The following is a 9,635-nucleotide window of genomic DNA, read 5'->3' on the forward strand; positions in this document are numbered from 1 at the left end:
CATGCACGCAGGTACAGATACTCGATTTGGCGATCCTCCAGCCTAGGATTTCCACTCAGCTGTCTTGGAGAGCTCCATTGTCCCGGAGCCTAGACTTTTGGTACAGATCTTCTGATGTATATATATATATGCTTATCCAGGGGTACGGCGGGGCCCTGTCCCCTTCATATTTCACTATCCATACTCTTAGAGGTCTGTAGACATATGTGTGGGTTGTGTATAAGTTTTACTCAGCTGTGTCTATATGGTTTGCTATGGTTATTCCCGCTGGTAATGGCAGCCTCGTCGGCTTGCGTATGGTATTGGTATGTTATGGCAGCCTTGTCGGCTTGTGTATGATATTACATGTAGTGGCAGCCTTACCGGCTTGCGTATCCTATTGTGTTTTGATTAGCTGTGACTCCTTGGGAGACATGTTATCGGGATACATATATATGATGACGTTATGAACCTTTGGAGTTCTTTTGCAAGTTTTCATATTATTCTTAGATTCAGTTTGACTCTATCTAGCAGGTATGTATGCGAGTGTCCAGCTCTGGCACTAGTCATGGCCCACGGGGTTGGGTCGTGACAAAAGTGGTATCAGAGCAGTTCATCCTCGGAGTGTCTATAGACCGTGTCTAGTAGAGTCTTGTTTATCGGTGTGTTGTGCACCACATCTATAAACAGGAAGCTACAGGACATTTAGGATGTTATCTTTCCTTTTTATTCTGGATCGTGCGATAGAGCCAAGAGATAGGAAATGATATCCTTTATATACTAACCTTGATTTCAGCAGGAGAGTGGTGTCAACAAGAGAAAGTAAATAATGCTACTGGAGGTTACAGAGGTAAGATATTTCATCGAGGTTACGCTATCAGAAATTGTATATACAGAGTGGCAAACTGGCCATCATCAAGGTAAGTTATTGTAAGTATAGTAAGAAAATGGATTGAATGTATATATATTGTTGATAAGTTCAGTTATAAGGTGCGCATAGAAGAAACTGAAGGAATCAGTAATGGTAAGCAGAAAATATGTCAGATATAGTGTGAATGTTGCAGGTATGATTGAAACCTGCAGTTAAAGATTGAAAGGGAAAATAAAAAGGAAAGTGTAACAGGTACAGTTTGAGTTGGACATACGAGGTAAGTTCATCATTTTCATACTGTTATTGATATGGAGAGCCCTGGGCGGCTATGATACGATATAATATATACATATATATGTTGGCCCTGTGAGGCATTGTTGGTATTTCCTGCGTGCAGGTTCTGGGATAGTGAGAAATACAGAGGAAACTCTGCCAAAAAGTTTCCTTGAAACAAAAAGAGAGTGAGATATAAGTTCGTAATATTCTTGAAAGGTCGTGTCAATAGTAGTAATAAGATCTGACTAAGTGGTGAGTACAGCTGACTTCGAGAAATAAGTTAACTGTTGAACTGATAGTAATAGTGATTATGAGGTCGATATCAATATGGTAAAAAGGAAATGCTAGGACAATTTGGAAGGGCTTGTGATACTAAGGGATGATTTAGAAAAGGCTGGCAAATCTTAACAGAGCGTTATATTGAGATATCGACTGAATTGATAAGCAGGGATAAATTACGACGAGTTTGTAGTTAGAAGGAGTAATAGTATGATTGAGATAAGAGTACGGAAGAGGAAGAATTGTGATGAATATGAATGTATTGACATAGCATCTTGTGTATTAAGGATAAGATTGACCCAAAAGGGTAAAAGGGTTAAATACACCTATTCCACAGAGTGTAGTTGAACCATGGTAAGTATCGTGAATAAGGTTAAGAAGTGCTACACTATAAGACTTATTGCAAACAGGGTATAATGTGAATATTATAAGGATTGTTATGAAAATGAGTAAAGCCTAGCGAGGAAGTAACTAAAAGGTATGACGTGATCTATGTGATTAAAGTATAAAGGCGAGGTATAGAACGAATAAGAAAGACTTATAAAGTTCTTCTATAGGGAAAGTTCAGAATACAATTATGTGATAACGGAAATGATAGCGAGCACAAGAAAAGAAGGAGTTAATTGAAAGAAGGAAATAAGAAGAAAGCGAGCAAGAAAACAGTGCAGTAATAGGTTACGACATGTATAGCCGAGAACACGAGTAATATAAGTGACAGAGCTGTGAACGACCAAACTACAAAAGATGAGCAACGAAGCAGAATGAGTGCTAGAAAATGACTAGGATGATAAGAACAAATAGGGAGGAACGGGATACGTTATGAAAATGAGAAAGGTATTATGCAGAAGTAGTGTTCTCCGGAGGATACAGAGGTAGCATGAGATTCCTCGTGCACAGAATAAAAGATGGACATAGACTGGAGGAATGGTAACGAAATACTAAAGGAAGCACCCAAGATAGACGTAATTAATTGAGTACGAGTGTAAAATAAAAGGGAAATATATAGTTACGAACTTAAAGGTGTAGTACGACGACAAGGTGATAAGATAAGACCATTATTAAGATGAACTTGATATGATTTTGAGTAAGTTAGAAGTCAGTGTTGGGTATACAACAAGGGTGAAAGAGCATAAGGCACAAAGGAGTACTGCGTGTATATGACTTCACCTCGGAAATAGTGAAATCCTTAAAGGACAAGGACTGTAGGCTTGAGGAACAAATAATGTATTGCGAATTATTAAAGGAAACGGATGATATAGGTCGGGATAAAGATAAAGTTGCAAGAGAATTTTGGACGCTTATCATCGGAATATAAGTGCTACCTAATGGAGAATTTGGAACGACTACAAGTACTAATTAATTATTGACTAGAGTAAGTGGAATGTGGCCTTGGATGAGTTGTTACATTAGTTGCATTACTCAAGTACCGAGTATCAGATGATATTTTGTGCTATATATAGAAAGGTTCTCGTCGCTTCATGATTTTGTTAAGGTATCGTACATGGATAATAAAGGTTATAAATTATAAAGAAAAGACATGGAGCAGATGGATATGAGATTGGTAATGGGGACATAGAGCAAAATATAAACAGATAATGGTATAAGTACACCCTTAAGGGGGGAAGCGAGTGAGAGAAATGCAAGTGTAAGACGGAAATAATTGACACCGCAATATATTTGCTATGGATGCTTAAGCTTCAAGTGAGAACCCTTGCTGAAACAAGTTAGGAAGATCTGAAAGCCAGCAATAAACAGATAGAAGTCAGGACGGTATTTGAGACAGTGTTGAGGATTATTTGTAAAAATCCTGAATGATATGACATTAAAAAGGGTAGGTGCTTATGAAAAGAAAGAGTACGATAAGAGAATGGTAAAAAAGTAACTTAAGAGATATTATAAAGGATAGCAATGCTATACTAGATTAGGGGATAAGATTTGGCAATAGAGTTGTGCGCTAATGATATTGCGACTTATAAGTAGCAAAGGGAAGGGATAGAAAATCTCCTATAGTAGGATATGAGAAGATCAAAGGGGTGAATAAAAGAATGGAAAGAAGTATGACAAGATAGACTACGAGCGTGTTCTAGTACGGATGAATTATGTAAAGCATAATGAACCAGGAGAAGGAAAGGCTGTGATTAAGGTTGGATATGTTTTATATAAGTTGCTCAAGAATAGTTATGTGACCTACGAACATTTGTATGCTAAGAATGAGACCAAGTAAGTACTTGATAAGAAGAGTAAGGGTTCAGTAATAACAATGCGGTTGTGATATTTTGGTTGCATTAAGGAAAGGTGTAAGATGGTTTGAGCCAAATTATCGAGATAGAATTAATACTGAGGGCAAATAGGACATGGCCATAGTTGAGCTGGAGATTTATCTCGATACCAATTGTAATATACGAGAGGAGAATGCAAGGTAAAGCATGAAGACTAGTGAAATGATGCAAGGTATTTCTTGGGCTAATTTGAGCACCTTCGCATATTCTTGTAAAGATTGCAACATAAGGTGTGACAGAAAAACTAAGAGCAAAATCTGAGTAAAGAGGCAATAGAAGAGTTTGAATTAAAAATAAAGAAACGATACGAGATAATATGCCTAAAGTGTTACAAGTTGGATTAAGGAAAATTGTGAAATGGTTTAAGCGAGACGATCAGAACAAGCTGGTTACTGGATGACAATGAATTTATATGTCAAATCAAAAATTCTTTCAGAATTTTACCAGTTGATGATAGTCAGATTACAAAGCAGCTTTGTAAAGTTACTATATGAGGGAACTCCAATGCTACTTGATAGCCAACTCTAAAGATCAAGATTAAGAGTTAAAAGGTAAAATGACGGTCAAAGTCTTTTAAAGAAATCGAGAAGTGATACGTGATGCTGAAAATTCCAGAATATGAACTGTAATAGTAGGGCAATGTAAGGTTATTGAAATAAAAATAATGTTACACCTTGGGAAATTTCATTTTATTCGTAGAGTCTGCAAAGGGTCTACAAGTTACCAGAGGCATGAAATACTCCAAAGATTGTAAAGTCTAATAAATCGATGAGGGACGTCTGCGCATTATAAAATCTTATTTAAAGATTAAGCGGTAAGGTGAAGTGAACGATACAGCTTAAGGGAGTAACTTATAGAGGAAGAAGGAGTCGAGCTATGACTAAGTGCACCAGAAAGAGAATAAGATTTCGGCAGAAGAGCTCGCAATACAACTGTCAATCAACTACGAAATAAAGAGGAGAGTAAAGACAACGACGCGGAATTACTACCTCGAGAGGCAAGGGCAAAAGGAAATATTACGGGAATGGTTACTTAGAGATCTGGAATGCGTCATAATAAATTGAAGGGAATCGACTAACGAAAAGGGCATGTGAAGGGCATCATTCAATAAAAGGACACTTGAGGAAGTATTGGGAGTACATGATTGGTCTAACATTCGAGGACGAATGTTCTAAAGGGGGGAAGGATGTTACATCCCGTATTTTCATACGTTGGAAAGTGTGCGAGTTAAATGATATTAAAAATGGACACGAGGTTATCCCCGAAGCTTATAGGTGGTTAAAGTGATGGTACGCATGTATCGTAAGGATTTAAAGTTAAACCAATTGAAGAAAATAAGTTTCGTCGAGGTTCAAAATTTACTTGAACGGAATACGATCCAAGCTATAATATCCCGTATTTTTGGACTAGAAAATTTAATTGTCCAACATGAGCAAATTTACCCGAGCCCGGAGAATTCGATCGTATCCAAGGATGAAAATCAAGAGCTCGGTGTATACGAGAAATGAAGTCCCAAAATTATTTAAGACGAAAAAGTGTGACGACGATGATTGAAAATAATATTTTATGTGTGCCAATGGAGGTTATGGAAGTAATGCTATATCACATGATTATGTTTATGAGTATATGAGGTGTATTAAAAAGGAGAAATGATTTTTATTTAAGTGAATTGGGATCAAGAAATTAATCATGTGTGTAATTGATTAAGTGGAGAATTGTAGTAGAAGAAAAGGAATTAATTCGGATTATGGGACAAATAATTTATGGACATAATCCACGTGGAAGCTTGTTAATTGGGTAGCTGGGGTTTTAAATATACATATGGAAGAGATGGGATGATGGTGGCTATTGAGGTGTAAGGGTCCTAAAAGCCCCATGTGTCAAAGGAATAGAATGCATGTGTACCCTTCTTATCCCACTTTGGAGAATTTATTTATGGAACTAAGTACTGCATATAATTAAAAAGGAACACAACGTGGATTGTTCTTTCTTGGAAGCAACCTTTCAAGGTTAAGCCAACAATTTCTTACACAAAAAAATGGGCAGCGACATGAACTTCCAAATCAAACCAGCAACGTTCTTCTTAAGTACACAGTAACAACCTTTCGTTGAGCAACATAGAAGCTACTTTGTCCTAATAAATATCAAGTCAAGTTCAATTCCATTGACGTGATGATTCTAATATCAATTTCCTCCAGTGCTGGCAAATTGAAGATTTCATCGAAATGAAGTAAGGTGGAAGAAGAGTACTTCTTGGCATATAAGGTAAGAAATATCCTCTCCTAAATGTATTGGAGTTATCCGAGTAGAATCTACGCTGCTAGATGAAAGAAATATGAAAGTTATATCGGAAATCGAATAAATTGTTATTTTTATCATATGGGCTGTTTGGTGGATGTAATGAATTGTTTTGTGGGCTGGAATATCGTGGGATTGGCTGTGGTTATGATTGTTGTGTTTGTTGTTATACTATGTATATACGAAAATAAGGAAGTGTATACAAGTATCGGTATAGGAATGTATATTGGGCTGTTTTGGAAGTAATTTAAGAATGGATTTACTTTTAGTTTGGTTTGAAATTATTGGTATTATTGTTGTTGGTATAATGATTTATATTTTGGCCAAGTTGGAATCACGAGGATTATTATTATGTTTTTAGGGGAGATGCTGCCTGAATATCGTTAGATTTCTAAGTCATTAAGGATTGGTTTGAAAGAGTGTCCTAATTTAATTATTGGCATATTTGGAATTATTTGTAGATTGTATGAGATTAGTGAGATGTGGGCCGAACTCTATGGAGTTATGAAGTGAGTTATTGTTTCGTTTCCACGAAACTTATGTGATGACGTTGTTGAAGTCTTTCTTTGTGATTTGGAAATGATATGAAGTTTGGTTAGAACGAATGATACAGGGGATTTATTAAATCATTTTGTTAAGTTAATATGAGTTTAAAGCTAATTCCTACGGACTGAGTTGAGCATATAGCTTTGGGATATAGACTTGCAGGTTCAAGAAATGAGACATAGGATGAGTGAGTAAGCGACGAGGTATGTAAAGCTAACCTTTCCTTCTTTTTGGCATGATCTTTATGAAACAAACAGACGACGTGTATATGACTCCAAAGAAGCTCTTATTCTTAGAGACACTAGGATGGCTAATGTTCTTAATTCCCAGGACTTATTTTATTATGTCTTGATACGTGTCTATGATTTCAGGCGTCCTATTTTGATATAATCCATAGTGACATTCGAAGGGTACTTGATATGACTATTGTCTTGATTTTCAAATGATAGTTCATTTTTATTATTCTATTGAGTCTCAGATATGATTTAGTTTGCTTATTGTTGCTCACTACTCTGCTCGTGCATGCCTCAATATATCTTTCACCGAGTCCCGGGTCGGGTATGTTTTCGTGCTCAGTTTCACTGCATTGTTCACCGAGTCCCTCACTAGAGGGCCGGGTATGGTACATATATATATATATATATATATATATATGATGATATGCTGATTTGATGATGTGATTATGGCGCCAAGGATGACTGTATTCACCGAATCCCATAATGGGCCGGGTATGATATATGATATGGATATGCATGATTTACATTTCATAAGGCAAGTGTATTGGTATTTTGAATGTCATACTTGTCTCCTGTGATCTCTATTTCAGTCATGATCCTCTTTATTGTATCTCATGCTTTATATACTCAGTACATATCTCGTACTGACCCCCTTTCTCCGGGGGGGGGGGGGGGGGGGGGGGCTGCGTTTCATGCCCGCAGGTACAGATACTCGATTTGGCGATCCTCCAGCCTAGGATTTCCACTCAGCTGTCTTGGAGAGCTCCATTATCCCGGAGCCTAGACTTTTGGTACAGATCTTCTGATGTATATATATATATATATACTTATCCAGGGGTACGGCGGGGCCCTGTCCCGTCATATTTCACTATCGATACTCTTAGAGGTCTATAGACATATGTGTGGGTTGTGTATAAGTTTTACTCAGCTGTGTCTATATGGTTTGCTATGGTTATTCCCGCTTGTAATGGCAGCCTCGTCGGCTTGCGTATGGTATTGGTATGTTATGGCAGCCTTGTCGGCTTGTGTATGATATTACATGTAGTGGCAGCCTTACCGGCTTGCGTATCCTATTATGTTTTGATTAGCTGTGACTCCTCGGGAGACATGTTATCGGGATACATATATATGATGACGTTATGAACCTTTGGAGTTCTTTTGCAAGTTTCCATATTATTCTTAGATTCAGTTTGACTATATCTAGCAGGTATGTATACGAGTGTCCAGCTCGGGCACTAGTCATGGCCCACGGGGTTGGGTCGTGACATTTAATGCATGAATAACTGCAGCCAATTTGAGATCAGTTGGGTAGTTCTCTTCATGTTTCTGCAGCTGTCTCGAGGCATAAGCAATGACTTTACTGTGCTACATCAATACACATCCTAACCCAACGCCCGAAGCATCACAATATGCAACGTAACCATTTGGCCCTTCAGGGAGTGTCAAGACTGGGGCTGAAGTTAACTTATCTTTTAATTCTTGAAAATTACGTTCACAAGCATCATTCCACTGAAATTTAGCTGACTTCTGGGTTAGCTTCGTCAATGGGGCTGAAATAGATGAAAACCCTTCCACAAATCTCCTATAATAGCCTGCTAACCCCAGAAAACTACGGACTTCGGTAGGCGTTGTTGGCCTTGGCCAAGTCTTCACAACATTTTCTGAGTATCAACTCGAATGCCATCATCTAAAATAACATGACCCAAAAATGTCACGGAATTCAACCAAAACTCGCACTTTGAAAATTTTGCATACAATTCTCGAGTTCGAAGAATTTCAAGAATAATACGTAAATGGTCTGCATGTTTTGATTATGTCCGAGAATATACCAAAATATCATCAATGAATACGATCACGAACAGATCTAAGAGAGGCTTGAATACATTATTCATCAGATTCATGAACACTGCCGGGGCATTAGGTAACCCAAATGACATCACCCGGAATTCATAATGGCCATATCTCGTTCTGAAAGCTGTTTTGGGTATATCTTCTTCCTTAACTCTTACTTGATGATAACCTGACCTTAGGTCTATTTTGGAAAACCACTTGGCACCTTGTAATTGATCAAACAAATCATCAATTCTCGGAAGAGGATATTTATTCTTTATCGTCACCTTATTCAACTACCTATAATCGATACACATCCGTAAAGAACCATCTTTCTTCCTCACAAATAGGACTGGTGCTCCCCACGGTGATGAACTAGGTCTAATGAACCCCTTTCAAGCAAATCCTTCAACTGTGCCTTTAGCTCTTTCAATTTTGCAGGAGTCATTCGGTAAGGAGGAATAAAAATAGGCTTAGTATCCGGCAACACATCAATAGCGAAGTCAATCTCTCTTTCCGATGGAAGACCTGGAAGTTCATCTGGAAATACATCCGAAAATTCATTTACTATCGGAACGGATTGGAAGGTTGCTGGCTTTGCTTCGGTGTCATGAACTCGAACTAAGTGATAAATATAGCCTTTTGCTATCATCTTTCTTGCCTTAAGGTAGGAAATAAACCTACCTCTTGGGGATGCTGTATTACCTTTCCATTCAAGCACGGACTCTCACGGAAATCGAAACCGAACTACTTTCATGCGACAATCAACATCAGCATAACATGAGGTCAACCAATCCATGCCCATAATTACATCGAAATCTAGCATTTCCAGCTCAACTAAATCAACTTTAGTCTGGCGGTCACATATCACAATTACACAATTTTTGTACACTTGTCTAACTATCACGGGATCACCAACCGGAGTAGATACCTTGAAAGGTTTAATTGGCTCGGGTTTCACCCCAATACGATCAGCAATATACGGAGTAATATAAAATAGTATAGAACCCGGATCTATCAATGCATATATGTCATGGGAAT

Source organism: Lycium barbarum, chromosome 11 (assembly GCF_019175385.1).
Source record: "Lycium barbarum isolate Lr01 chromosome 11, ASM1917538v2, whole genome shotgun sequence".
Lineage (NCBI taxonomy): Eukaryota > Viridiplantae > Streptophyta > Magnoliopsida > Solanales > Solanaceae > Lycium > Lycium barbarum.